The following is a 14,017-nucleotide window of genomic DNA, read 5'->3' as shown; positions in this document are numbered from 1 at the left end:
GCCTGAAAACTTTCCAACTTTGGGTAAAGACATAAGCTTGCAGATTCAAGAAGTTCAGCAAACCCCTAACAGGATAAACTCAAAGAATTCCGTGCCAATACATATCATGATCAAATTGATGAAAATCACAGAGAAAAAATCTTGAAAGCCATTAGAGAAAAATAAAGCATTACATGTAGGAGAATAACTATTCAAATGATTGTAAGTTTGTCATCAAAAAGAAGGCAGTGGGGCTTCCCTGGTTGGGCAGGGGTTGAGAGTCCGCCTGCCGATGCAGGGGACACGGGTTTGTGCCCTGGTCCAGGAAGATCCCACATGCCGCGGAGCGGCTGGGCCCATGAGCCATGGCTGCTGAGCCTGTGCTCCGCAACGGGAGAGGCCACAACAGTGAGAGGCCCGCGTACCGCAAAAAAAAAAAAAAAAAAAAGGCAGCAGTGAAGCAAAACCAATATTGCACTGTAAGAAAAGACTGTCAACCTATAATTCCCTATCCAGTAAAAATAACTTTCATTCACAAATTAAGATGAAATAAAGACATTCTCAAATGAATAAAAACTAAGATAACTTATCACCAGAAAACCTAATATACAAGAAGTGCAAAAGGAAGTGTTTCAGGTGAAAGGGAAAATATACCAGAGAGAAACATGGAACTTTGGGAATAAAGGAAGAGCAACACAAATGGTAAACATTGCATAAATAAACAGACTATTTTTCATTGAAGTTATTTTAAATGGTTCTTTAAATTTTTTAAATGGTTGAAAGTAAAAATTATAACATTGGTGGATTGTTCAATGAACATAGAGTTAATAAATATCACAACTAAAATATAAAGGAAGATATGGTGGTAAGGTTTCTACATTTGACTAGAAATGGTAAAATATTAACTCTAAGTAGACTGAAAACTTAAGTATGCATATTGTAATACCACTGGAAAAGATACAAAAAGACATATTAAAAATATAATTGATAAATTTAAAAGTAATACTTAAAATATTCAAATAACCCAAAAGAAGGCAGAAGCAGTGGAATGAAAAATAGAAGGGACAAACAGAAAACAAAAAACAAAATGGTAGACCTAACTCTAAACATGTAAATAATTAATTTAAAGATAAATGATTTAAACATGGCAATTAAAAGACAGTTTTCAGATTAGGAAGAGGGTAACAAATATATATGGTCTATAAGAATTCCACTTTAAATATAATAATTTAGGTAGATTAAAAAGGAAAACAACGGTAATATATAAAACTAGTCAGAGAAAAACTGGAATATATTATCAGACAGAATAAACCTCAGAGCCAAGAAAATTACCAGAAATAAAGAGGGACATTGCATAATGATAAAAGAGTCAATACATTAATAAGATATAACAATGCTAAATATATGTAACTAACAACAGAGCTTCAAAATATTAAAGCAAAAGTGAATAGACATGGCAAGAGAAACATATCAATCACTGTACTTGGGGATTTCAACACTCCTTTCTCAGGAATCATAAAGATACAGAAGAACTGAACACCACCATCAAACAATTGGACCAATTGACATTTGTGGAACACGTCATTCAACAATAGCAGAATACTGATTCTTCTCATGTGGACGTAGAACATTCACCTTCATAGACTACATCATGAGTCATAGTACAAACCTTAACAAGTTTAAAAGAATGGTAACCACACAGTCATGTACTCTGAACACAAACATCATACACTTACCATATGGCAAAGCAATCCCACTCTTAGCTATTTACTCTAATGAGGTATAAACTTATGGTTATACAAAACATGTACATGAGTGTCTATGGACATTTTATTCATAATCACCTAAACTAGAAATAACTCAAATGTCCTTTGATAAGTCAATGGATTAAAAAGCTATAATTCTTCCATATCATGGATTACTATTGCAATTACTATTACTATTACTGTACTATTGTACACAATGAAAAGGAACATGCAATAGTATTGATGAATCCCAAAGACATTATGCTGAGTGAAAGAAGCCAGTGGCCAAAGGTAACATGCTGTATGAGTCCAATAATATGACAACCTAAAAAAGGCAAAACTATTTGGAAGAACAGATTAGCTGATGTCAGCAATTAGGAGCAGGGGGAGGTTTTAACTACAAAGGAGCAAAAAAAAAAAAAAACCATTGCTTTGCTGTGATGTTCTGTTCTATATCCTGATTATGGTGGTTGGTACAAGAATTTACACCCATGTTCAATTTTATAGAACTGTACATCAAGAAAAAGAAAAGTTTAAAAAAAAACCTTGGGCTTCCCTGGCGGCGCTGTGGTTGAGAGTCCGCCTGCCGATGCAGGGGACACGGGTTCGTGCCCCGGTCCGGGAGGATCCCGCATGCCGCGGAGCGGCTGGGCCCGTGAGCCATGGCCGCTGAGCCTGCACATCCGGAGCCTGTGCTCCACAACGGGAGAGGCCACAACAGTGAGAGGCCCCCGTACCGCAAAAAAAAAAAAAAGTTAAAAAAAAAACCTTAAGTGAGTTGCCGGGGATTATGTGACATTATGTGATGAATCAGAAGAGAAGGCAGGTTAGACGCTTTTGCCCTGGGCCTTCAAATATTTATTGAAAGAAATGAATTGATAAATGAAACAGCATCCTATTAGCATATGGCATAATAGTTATTTCGTAATACAGTGGACCCTTGAATAACACGGGTGTGAACTGCATGGGTCCACTTATTCCTGAATTTTTTTTTCAATATGTACTAGCGCAGTACGTGATCTGTGGTTGGTTCGATCCGTGGATGCAGAACAGGGGATACAGAGGGCTGACTATAAAGTCTTACTCGGATTTTCAACTGCATGAGGGTTGGTGCCCCTAATTCCTGTGTTGTTCAAGGGGTCAACTGTACATTTTTTTTTAATTGGGATAATAATTTTTAATGTTTTAAATAACACTTCATACCTTTCAACAGTCCTTCCTGCTTCCACATTCTCAGCCATATTTCTCTTCCTAAGGGTTCCAAGTGTATTTCTTTATCCTTCAGATTAGGTTCAGCAATATGACTTGCTTTAGCAAAAGAATAATATGGAAGTGGTGATGTGCCAGTTCCAAGAGTCCTTCTATGTTTCCACTTGCCTTTCCCTCTGTCATTGCCATGGGGGAAATATGCTGGGGTGAGACCATTGGGCCTGGAAGGGAAATGAGAGATTTACAGCAGGGAAAACCCCATTAAGCTGAGCCCAGGCAACTCATAGATCCATGAAATTAAATTATTGTAATTGTAAGGCACTGTGCTGTGGGAGTGGTTTGTTATGTAATCTTTTGTTTGGCAAAAGCTAACTGGCATGTTTGTAAAGCACAAACTGACCTCTAGTCCTTGACAGGATCCCAGTCTCAGGGTAACAGCAATGAGAATCAAGGTATCCAGGAAGGTGTTCAGACAAAACGAACAAGACAGGGGCTTCCCTGGTGGCGCAGTGGTTGAGAGTCCGCCTGCCGATGCAGGGATGCAGGTTCGTGCCCCGGTCCAGGAAGATCCCACATGCCGCAAGCGGCTGGGCCCGTGAGCCATGGCCACTGAGCCTGTGTGTCCGGAGCCTGTGCTCCACAATGGGAGAGGCCACAGCAGTGAGAGGCCCGTGTACCGCAAAAAAAAAAAAAAAAAAGAACAAGACAAATCCAGTTCTAATAAATGAAGAGTATGATTTCTTCACAGGCTCAAAATAAAACTTGGTTAACAAATCTGACAGGAAAAAGTCAAAGCCAAACAGGCATCAGTGTTAACTCGTTACTTGACCTACTTGGGGCCCTTGAGCACAGACAGGATTAGAACTGAGGTGAGGGCAAGCAAGACTGAATCTCTAGATGAAGGTCTAATATATACAGATATAGAAAAAAAAAAAAGGTGAGTAACTGGGCAGTGAAAAATGTCTTTGGGCAACATCAAGAGACCTCTGTAGAGTAACCTATTGTGTTTCTTCTTTTGTCTTGGCTCTACAGAGAGAAATAATAAGTTGTGTGTGCAATTACAATAAATATCTCACCACTTCCTCTAAATGTTTTCTGACCTCTTGTATCTTCATTTTGATGGTATTAACATTATTCCTCTGGACTATCCCTAACTCATTTTAAGTGGATGTGAAAAATACTATGAACAGCAATGCATGATGCCTTAGCCTAAGAACTAGGTGCTTTCAAAACTGTACATCATGATCATTATCAACAATGTACTCAATATACCAAGAACAATGGGGGATGCAATGTGAGGGCTGCTCCTGGCCTTTTAAATAAAGGGCCAATAACATGGATTTTTAAGAAATTCTAATTCATTTTACTGCAATGCTTGGGCAATCTTGACCCAGAGATGCAAATTTAAATAACTGCAGTTGTTCCTCTTAATTCTTACTCAACACTGATTAATTTCAGATGTGCCGGACTCATTTTCTGCTGCCAAACTTTCTAAAACGACATTCCTTTTAACAGCTAAAAGATATCAAAAGTTAAAGGAATAAAAAGTAGTTTATACCAAACATAAAATAGCTAGCTAGTGGGAAGCAGCTGCATAGCACAGGGAGATCAGCTCCGTGGTTTGTGACCACCTAGAGGGGTGGGATAGGGAGGGTGGGAGGGAGGGAGACGTAAGAGGGAAGAGATATGGGAACATATGTATATGTATAACTGATACACTTTGTTATAAAGCAGAAACTAACACACCATTGTAAAAAAAAAATTTATTTGGATATGCCTTGAAACCTAGTGTTTCAATAGAAAAGAGCTAACTCACAGAGGATTAATGCTTGTTTTGTTTGGAAGGACCTAGAATTTGGAAAAACATTCTTGTATCCCATAAATACTGGTCTCTGTCATCTGCTAACAATGATCATTCAAGTTTATTCATAGTATGATGTAGGATGCTCTTACATACAGTACAAATTATGCATAAACCCAACAATATAAGAAATATTAAATTGAAATGAATTCATCCTTATACTTCTTAAAATTCCTTTCCAAACTTTTCTAAACATCTTATGGACATTTTAGTAGTTTCAGTGTTCTAGCTTTGTTGAAGATTGTTGAAGATTGACCTCACAAAATTGCATTTGGAAATTATGGGACTCCTATTATCAGAGATAATTAAACTGGAACAGAGCAAAAGTCCGATATTTTACATTCAAATAAAAAATTGCATTTGCATACAGGTTGAGAGAAGCCTCATTTAAGAGCAAAACGCATTACTGCACATTAAAATCACTGAAGCACTTTAAAAAATAGCTGTATTTGGGCCTTACTCCTGGAGATCCTGGTTTCTTTGGTCAGGACTAGGACGTGAGCATCAGCATTTTTTAACTGCTCCCCCAGGTGATTTTAATGTGCAACCTGGTTTGAAAACCACTAATCTGGTGTTTTCTTTTAAATCATTGTGGTATAACCCCCTATACAAGATGGTAAAATCTTAGGCTTTACATCTAGAAATAGAGTGACCAGACCAAAGGAGGCAATCAGAATCACTGCAGGAGCCAGGTTTCTAGGTGACACAGTCAAGTGCGATGTTGACAATGGAGAGAGAAGCAGAGAGCCACAGAGGACAGGATGATGAGATGGCTGTGAATCCTGAAATGTTTGTCTTGGAGAGCAGATTTAGGAAAACCACAATCCATTTGCATTGCTAACACATAGAAAGGGCATTCAACTTAAGTCTGTGCTCCTTTAGAAAGCAGAACAAGAGGCGACAGGAAGAAGTTGCAAGGGCAGCTGATATCAGCTCAATATAAGGAAAAGCATTCTGCTAACAGGAGCTTTTCAACCACAGATGAGCAATCTGCAAACCCTCAAGCAGAGGTCTAGTGATCTGTCACGGACACGGGAAGGAAGCTGGACTCTGTGACCTTTCTTTCCCATTGTACAAATAACCTGAGAGAACATCTTGCAGCTCCATGAAATTGCTCAAATTGTGTCTGTGCTTTTGGAGCTGAAGAAACAAAAGACTGAGGGAACTCAGGCTATTGGCTGGAACCAAGGCTGTCTACAATCACGAGCTCTCTCTTCTTTGCGCGATTGCACCAAATCTTACTTGGCCATCTTACCATGGGTCAAGTCTCTGGACATAGGATATCCTCGGGAGAAATTGGTTAGTTTTGTCTTTCAATATAAAAGACTAGGGAAGAGTCTGATATTTTAAGTGTGGAAAAGATGAAAGGAGGAGGCATAGGGGGTTGGGGGGAGAGAGGAAACAGTTGTGATTACTGCAGTTAAATATATGAAAGAGACACCCATGTTAAAAGGCATTAACTTTTTTCATATCGTTTTCAAATGTACATGTATAAACTTTAAGTCGAAGTTACAAAAGACAGATTCTAACACAGTTAAGAAAATGCTCTGCTGTGTCTACGTCAGGATTCAATGACTTGATCATCACTGGATTGTAATGCAAAGATGATAAATCCTATCTATTAATCTAAATCAAATCTTTAATGTCAGGTACAATGATAGGCATGTTAAGAGACGCCTAATAAACATTCACTAAATAAAGTTTTCAAGTACAGTCTGGATGATCACCAACCAGGGAAACCTGAAAGGGATTTGTTTAGGGTGAAAGCAGGACAGAGATTGGACTACCTAGCTTTTAAGACCACTCCAATCTTGAGATTCTATTGTTAGATGATACAAATTAAATCACTAAAACCTAAATTAACTCTAGGTTTTCATTATTTTAAAACCAGTAGAGACCTAAATCTATCTTCTTCAATTAAAATATGTATCTTTTTCTCAAACATGTGATTGGTATATTAGGTAAAAATAAGCCATCTTGCAAGCCTGGAAACCTCAGTGGCTTAACATGTAAAACTTATTTCTTTCTCACACATAGCTCTTGTGGGTCTGATACCCCTTCATGGAAACTCCCTTCCAAATAGTGACTCAGGATCCAGACATCTCAGTATATATATGCTTCAAGGGTCGCTATAATGGGCTTTTAAATGTTTGGCCTTGGGAGTGATCCACATTATTTCTGGTCACAGGCCAGTGGCCAAAAAACAGTCACAAGGCCCCACTTAACTATGAGTGGGTGGAAAATCTGGGAAGCACAGGGATGTTCAGGGAAAATTACATGTAACTGTTACAAATGTAAACCATCATTGAAGCTTTACATTCTGGGCTACAAACATCTGAGCGCTCCAATTAATCATGCGACATGGACAAGTACACATTCTGCACATCTCCTTCTGTCCTCATTTTAGACTTTAAAAAATAAGGAAACATTGGAATAAATATTTACAAGAAAGTCTGCTGAAGGATGAAACTGTTTGAAAAACAGTGCACACAACATGCTTCCTCCCCAAAATAGAATCTGAAATCTTAAGGCCAAAACAAACACCCCAAATTAGGAGATGAAACCTTTCTAATCATTGGCAAGTTAGGTGGGGTTTATGTCCAGTTTTCACATCCTCACTTTGGACTATAATTAGATTGATTATAACTCCTTGATTTCATTGCTCTCTCCCATATCTGTCACTTTACACACTTGAATTCACTGTTACCCTTTTAACGTCTCAGATCTGCCAAATCCTTTACCAGTTTTAAACAGTTAAAGATATCTCCTCTGTATTTGTATAAGAATACTTTTTCCCTAGTCTGTTTTATTCAAACTATTACTGACATGCAGTCAAGAAGTTTCTAAATTCTGTTTTTTCTTTCTGACATCATCCACATTACAGCTCTCCTAAACAATTCATTTTTTGAACAGATTCATTCAGGTCCATACTTTTGAAATTATAAAGTTTTAATTCCATTATTGATCACATTTCTAGCACCATACTGAACAGATGTTAAAATCCTGTTTGGTTAAAATCAACAAGCCACACCCAATGAGCAGTGTAATCTGTAACTATGGTAACAACAGTAGTTCCTGTGAGAATACACCTCAAGGACACACTCTCCTTGGCATTTAGAAATCCACCGTTTTCACATTTTTCTACTTTAGAACTATTTCTTAGTTTAAAGTGGGATGATAAAATATAGATTTTTTAGTCAGTATATGGATATAATGCTTTTGCATTTTACTAAAAACTGTTTTAAGATGTGTAAAACCAAATTCATTCAATTCAAAATATTTATTTAAAGTCTAGTGATCTAGTGATCTGTGACTAGTGATCTGTCACGGACACGGGAAGGAAGCTGGACTCTGTGACCTTTCTTTCCCATTGTACAAATAACCTGAGAGAACATCTTGCAGCTCCATGAAATTGCTCAAATTGTGTCTGTGCTTTTGGAGCTGAAGAAACAAAAGACTGAGGGAACTCAGGCTATTGGCTGGAACCAAGGCTGTCTACAATCACGAGCTCTCTCTTCTTTGCGCGATTGCACCAAATCTTACTTGGCCATCTTACCATGGGTCAAGTCTCTGGACATAGGATACCCTCGGGAGAAATTGGTTATTTTTGTCTTTCAATATAAAAGACTAAACCCGCCAAGCAGTTTACTCATAAACTGACCATTCCCTGTCTCGGTCCTTTCTCACAGGATATTGAGGATAACAGTGATATGGGTTTCTTTTTATAACATCTTAGTACATCACTCTATCCAACTTGGTGCTGCCTGCATATTCTTTTATTCAGGAACAGATTGTACAGTCTTTCTCAAGTCTTTACCTCACACAGCACAGCCAAAGAACACATAGATTTATTTTTATTTTTGGTCTGTTAAATTCAAAACTCCTATTTCCCTCAGGGATCATTTTGATTCAAATACAACAAAATCTCAGACATAAAATCAACTCCCAATTACTCATTCACACATATGAGTGCCTACTGTATGCCAGGCTCTCTCTAAAACTGAAAAGACTGAATAAGGACCAGTCCCTTCCTTCAAGAAACATGGCTTTATTGAGGAAAATGAAAGGTAAATAAACAATCCAGTATGTTAAGTGCTCAGGAAAGCAGGCCCAATTAGAGAGGAAGTATGGGCAATTATCCCTGTTTTGGTTTCTATTGCTGCGTAATAAACTATGCAGAACTTAGTGACTCAAAACAATGTAATCTTCCTCTCTCACGGCTCTGTGGGTTGACTGGGCTCAGCTGGGTGGTTCTCGCTTGGGGACTCACATGTGATTGCAGGCAGAAGTCAACCATGGGGACAATAGTCATCTGAAGGTTCGACAGAGCTTGATGTCCAAATAATTCACTCACATGGTGCCGGATGATGTAGTAACTGAGCTTCCACTGTTGGCTGGAGTGCTTTTATGTGGCATGGGCTTTTCACAGAATGGCACCTGGATTCCAGAAGTGCCTACGAGTGAATGTTCTAGGTGATCAAAGCCACTGGGTCTCTCCTGACTCAACTTGGAAGTTATGCAGAGTAACTTCTACTGCACTCCACTGGTTACAGAAGGCCCACCCAGGTTCAAGGTGAGAGCGAAGTGTGCAGAGATACGAATCCTGGGAGGCATGGGTCATTGAGGACCATCTTTGGAGACTTGCTATCACAGACACCAAACCATTGAGGTTTTGATCATAGGTATATTTTAAAATTTCCTCTCCTCTTGGCTCACAGAAGATCAAAAGGAAAGCCACCTTAGGACAATATGAAAATCAACGAAATTGCTCTAGACTTAGATGAGCAGCACCTGAATTCATTGAAGCAGCCAGGCTGCAAGGCAACTCAAAGGAGGGAAAGATGATCAAGAAGGATGTGGGGCAACATCTGAATATGTGAGAGCTACAGTAATTTAGAACTAGTACACCTCCCTTCAATAACTTCAGCAGGAACAAATTCCCTTAATCCTCAAAAAACCAAAAGAGAACCTGTCTTCATTGCTGCACTTTACTAGCCCTGTGCTGATTATGAGAAAAAAAAAATTGTGATTTACCTTTCCCTGCTGCAAAGGAATTTTTAAAAATACATTTGTTCTTTATAATCAAACCCTATGGAAGTTTTCTAAAGTCATGTAAGTTATTTTGTTTACTCAAAACCAATTACTGTATCAGTTGTAATTGAGTCTGACCATTTCTAAACTGATTTTATCATTGGCCCGTATTACCTAGTGAAAACAGATTAGCAGTTTCCAAACTACATAAAGTATAGAAAACAACTTCATCAGTACTAACTGGGAATATGCTAGCTACCCCTTATTTCAGAATAAGGTATCCCAATTCCTCCTTTTAAAACACTGTGTTGTATCTACAAAAATAAAAAAAGGAATTCCTGAAAAAAATCACCCAAATTTATATCATTTTTATTTATGTTAGCCTTTAAGAAACATTTTGAAAGCATGAACCTTAAAAAAAATTTAAGGCTCTTGCTTTTTGCTTAAAATTTAGACTCTATTAGTTATCTACACTGGCCACAAGGTGGGGCTCTGATGTCACAATTTGGCAAGATTTGTAAAATGTATATTCATGTAATCACAAATGAAAATAATAAAAAATTTAATAGAATAATCTCATTTTTTAAATATGCACATTTTCAATTAATCAATTATCTAATCATTTATGATCAGCAGAAGAAAGTTATGCTCTAATTTGTCCATTTCTCACCTGGAAGTTAAGCTCTGTCAAATTTTAAGTCTCCTGAGTAGGTGCAGGATTTTATATCATTATGTGCTTTCCTTAAGGATTTTTTCTGCCATTTCAGATTACATTCCTAAAGGAAAAGTAACTGAACTTAAATCAGTGTTAAGAAAAATGTCTTTTAAAATTATTTTTTAAATTATTTTATAGTTAAGCACAGAGAAGTTCATTACTTATTACAAATCTACATGAATTTTGTTTTTCTCCTTCTACATCCCTGAATTCTCTTTTTGAAATCTAATAGTTACTTTGGGATGAAGATAATTTGAAAGGAACAAGATTTTCCTTAAATTGTTGATAGCATGCATGATGTTTTCCATTTCTTTTGTTAAAACCATTCTTTAAGTTGATTACTTATTTTATCTTGTTAAATAGGCAGAAATTCTTTTCTAATTTTCAAGAGTTTAATCAGATTTTTTTAAGTCAACCATTTTTCAGTAAAGATAGAATAGCATGCTAAAATAATCATTGTTACTTGATTTATCACACAAAAAAAATACAGTACCTCAAGAATCAGCAAAGAACCTACTTTTCCAAATTAATATTTTCTAATTTATTTCAATATATTAAGAATAAAACAAAAATATAATTTAAAGTTTATCTTTAAAATTAAAAAGAAACTGTTTGGAAGATTTGAAATTTATAAAGTCCACACATCCCTTGCATATATATCCATCTTTCCAATTTTCTAATTCTTTTTATTAGAATAATTTAGCAATATAGTACGCTGCATTTTAAAAGCATGTCTGTGTGTACAGTTTTCTTCTCTTTTCATTAGTTATTTCTTAGTGTATTTCTCTTCAAATTTAATCCAAAATTCATTGCTTTCATTGAAGAGCTTTATACATTTCCCCGGTTTCTCCCCAATGGCTTTTTCTTAATAAAGAGTTACACTAAAAGAAGTCTGTAGCTTGCTATTCTGAAAGACACAGATAAACAGTGCAGTTTGACAAAAGCTGCTTTCATCAAGTTTAAAGACTTTAATTTTCTGAAATAGTCAACATCTAGTCAAAGTGAGGTATTTACTGAGACTGACTCTTAACTGTGACAGAAAATTTTGTTTGGCTTTCCTGCAACTTGAAGGGATCTGTTGTATAGACCACTCCATATTCCAAATGAATGACATGCCCCAAAAATGTCATACAAGATGGGCTTTATTTAGGGCTTAGCAAACAGGGAGATTAAGAAGTGCATATGACAGACAGGAAAGTAGGAGTGAAGGAAAATATAAAGAGATTCTGTCATTAGGATGGACCACTCAGATTGTATGTTAACTGTTTTTCATATGTTTATTCTGTAGAAGGGTACTTGATTTCTTAGGTAAGTTACCAATACAGGTAAATTACTAGTGTTTTTCAAAAATAAAGCAGAGTGAAAAAAATTAATATACTGGACTACTACTAAAGTATCCATATTAAGGGAAGATATTCACATTGATTCCTATGCACATTAAGAATGAGAAAAAATGCCACCATTAGCATTTAAAGCCCTTTGGTAATATATGTATACACACACACTCACATACATGTACCCGCAGACACCAATAGTTACTATTGACATCAATACACTTCAATTTATTGTAATTAAATTACATTCTCTTTTCTTTCTACTTTTTTTTCTTTACAATTAATACACAGATGTATTTCCATAGTAAAAGATTTTGGTTCCTCAATAACTTAAAAATTGTGATGATATGATCTAGCAATTCCACTTCTGAAAATATATCTGAAGGAAACTAAATCATTATCCCCAAAAGCTGTTCACATTCCCATGTTCACTGGACCATTATTTACAACAGCCAAGACGTGGAAACAACCTAAGGGTCTATCAACGGATGAATGCATAAAGAAAAAATGATATATATAAATACACACACACACACACACACACACACACACACGCACATGCACACACACTAGAGTATTATTCAACCATGAAGTAGAAGGAAATATTGCCATTTGTGACAACATGGATGAGGCTTAAGGGCATTGTGCTAAGTGAAATAGGACAGAGAAAGACAAATACTGTATCATCTCACATATATGTGGAATTTTAAAAAACTGAACTCACAGAAACAGAGAATAGATTAGTGATTGCCAGAGCTGAACATGTTTCAAGCTATAGCTTTCCCTATCCACCTAATCCTGCCTGATTTCCAGCTTTCAAATTTTTGACCTACTTAGGGAATTTGTCGCACTTTTGCTCATTAATTATGAATTGTTCTTTTTTTTGTTTGTTTGATGAAACCTCCCCGGGAACTTCAATCAACACCGATGTCCTCCCTCCTCCTTCCTGTTCATTTATAGCAATCATTGCTTGCAAAATGCACACATTTTCATTGTTCACGTTTTATATAGTATTTCCTTATCTGATAGTCTTTGTTTATTAATTTAACTCTTTCTCCTACACAGATATAATCCTATTAGAGTCAAGGACCATTCTTACAATTCAGTTTTGTTTTCAAAACACTGCGAGTTGGGCTTCCCTGGTGGCACAGTGGTTGAGAGTCCGCCTGCCGATGCAGGGGACACGGGTTCGTGCCCCGGTCCGGGAAGATCCCACATGCCGCGGAGCGGCTGGGCCCGTGAGCCATGGCCGCTGAGCCTGCGCGTCTGGAGCCTGTTCTCCGCAACGGGAGAGGCCACAGCCATGAGAGGCCCGCGTACCGCAAAAAAAAAAAAAAAAAAAAAAAAGACTGGGAGTTAGTGGAAAAAGACAGACCTTTGGGAGTCAGACAGATCTTTGTTTACAGACAACCTCTGCTTCTGCAATTTGCCCATTGTGTGGCCTTAGGAAAGTCATTTTATCTTCTTGAGATTTCGTTTTCTTCCATAAAATGAGGATAATAAAACTTGCACTGTGAGATTGTTGTGACAATTATAGATAACCTACATAAAGTAGCTGGCCTACAGTAGGGACTCAATAAATGGCCCCAATTATTCTAATACGGTGCCCAGCCCATGTTATGATCAGCACTTAGTAATACTTGATGAGTAATAAGATAATGATGATAGTTGATAGGATAACAGTAGGACTAGATTTAATCTTCAGGATAAATTGTTCTATTTAAAAGTACATTTCATATCATTTCATGAAGTCTGGAAAAGAGGAAAGGTAGAAAATGTGCTCAGCTGATTGCCTTGATCCAATTTCTGGCAACATAGCATGAGATTAAAACAGCTACTGTAAGTCACCACCTACTACTGGAAAGAACTAGTATCTGGTTATGTCCTTCCTCTGAAGTGTACCACAAGGGACATTAAGCTGGCTTGCACTGGTAGAACTGTTTTTTATAACCAAAGTCTGTTCTGAATGGTTGGTATCCATGACATACCAGTATTTATATTTAGAATACCATCCTGAAGTATAGTAATATAATTCACAAATAATTATTAAAATATCTCTTCAATCAAGTTGATGGATAGTAGGAGTTTACTTTGGATATTAAGTGCCAATAAAGAACAAAAAGGCGGTAGAACCCAACTCCTT

This window comes from Stenella coeruleoalba (genome assembly GCF_951394435.1).
Source record: "Stenella coeruleoalba genome assembly, chromosome: 5".
Classification (NCBI taxonomy): Eukaryota; Metazoa; Chordata; class Mammalia; order Artiodactyla; family Delphinidae; genus Stenella; species Stenella coeruleoalba.
The sequence above is the reverse complement of the archived record's forward strand: the minus strand, read 5'-3'. Positions refer to the sequence as shown.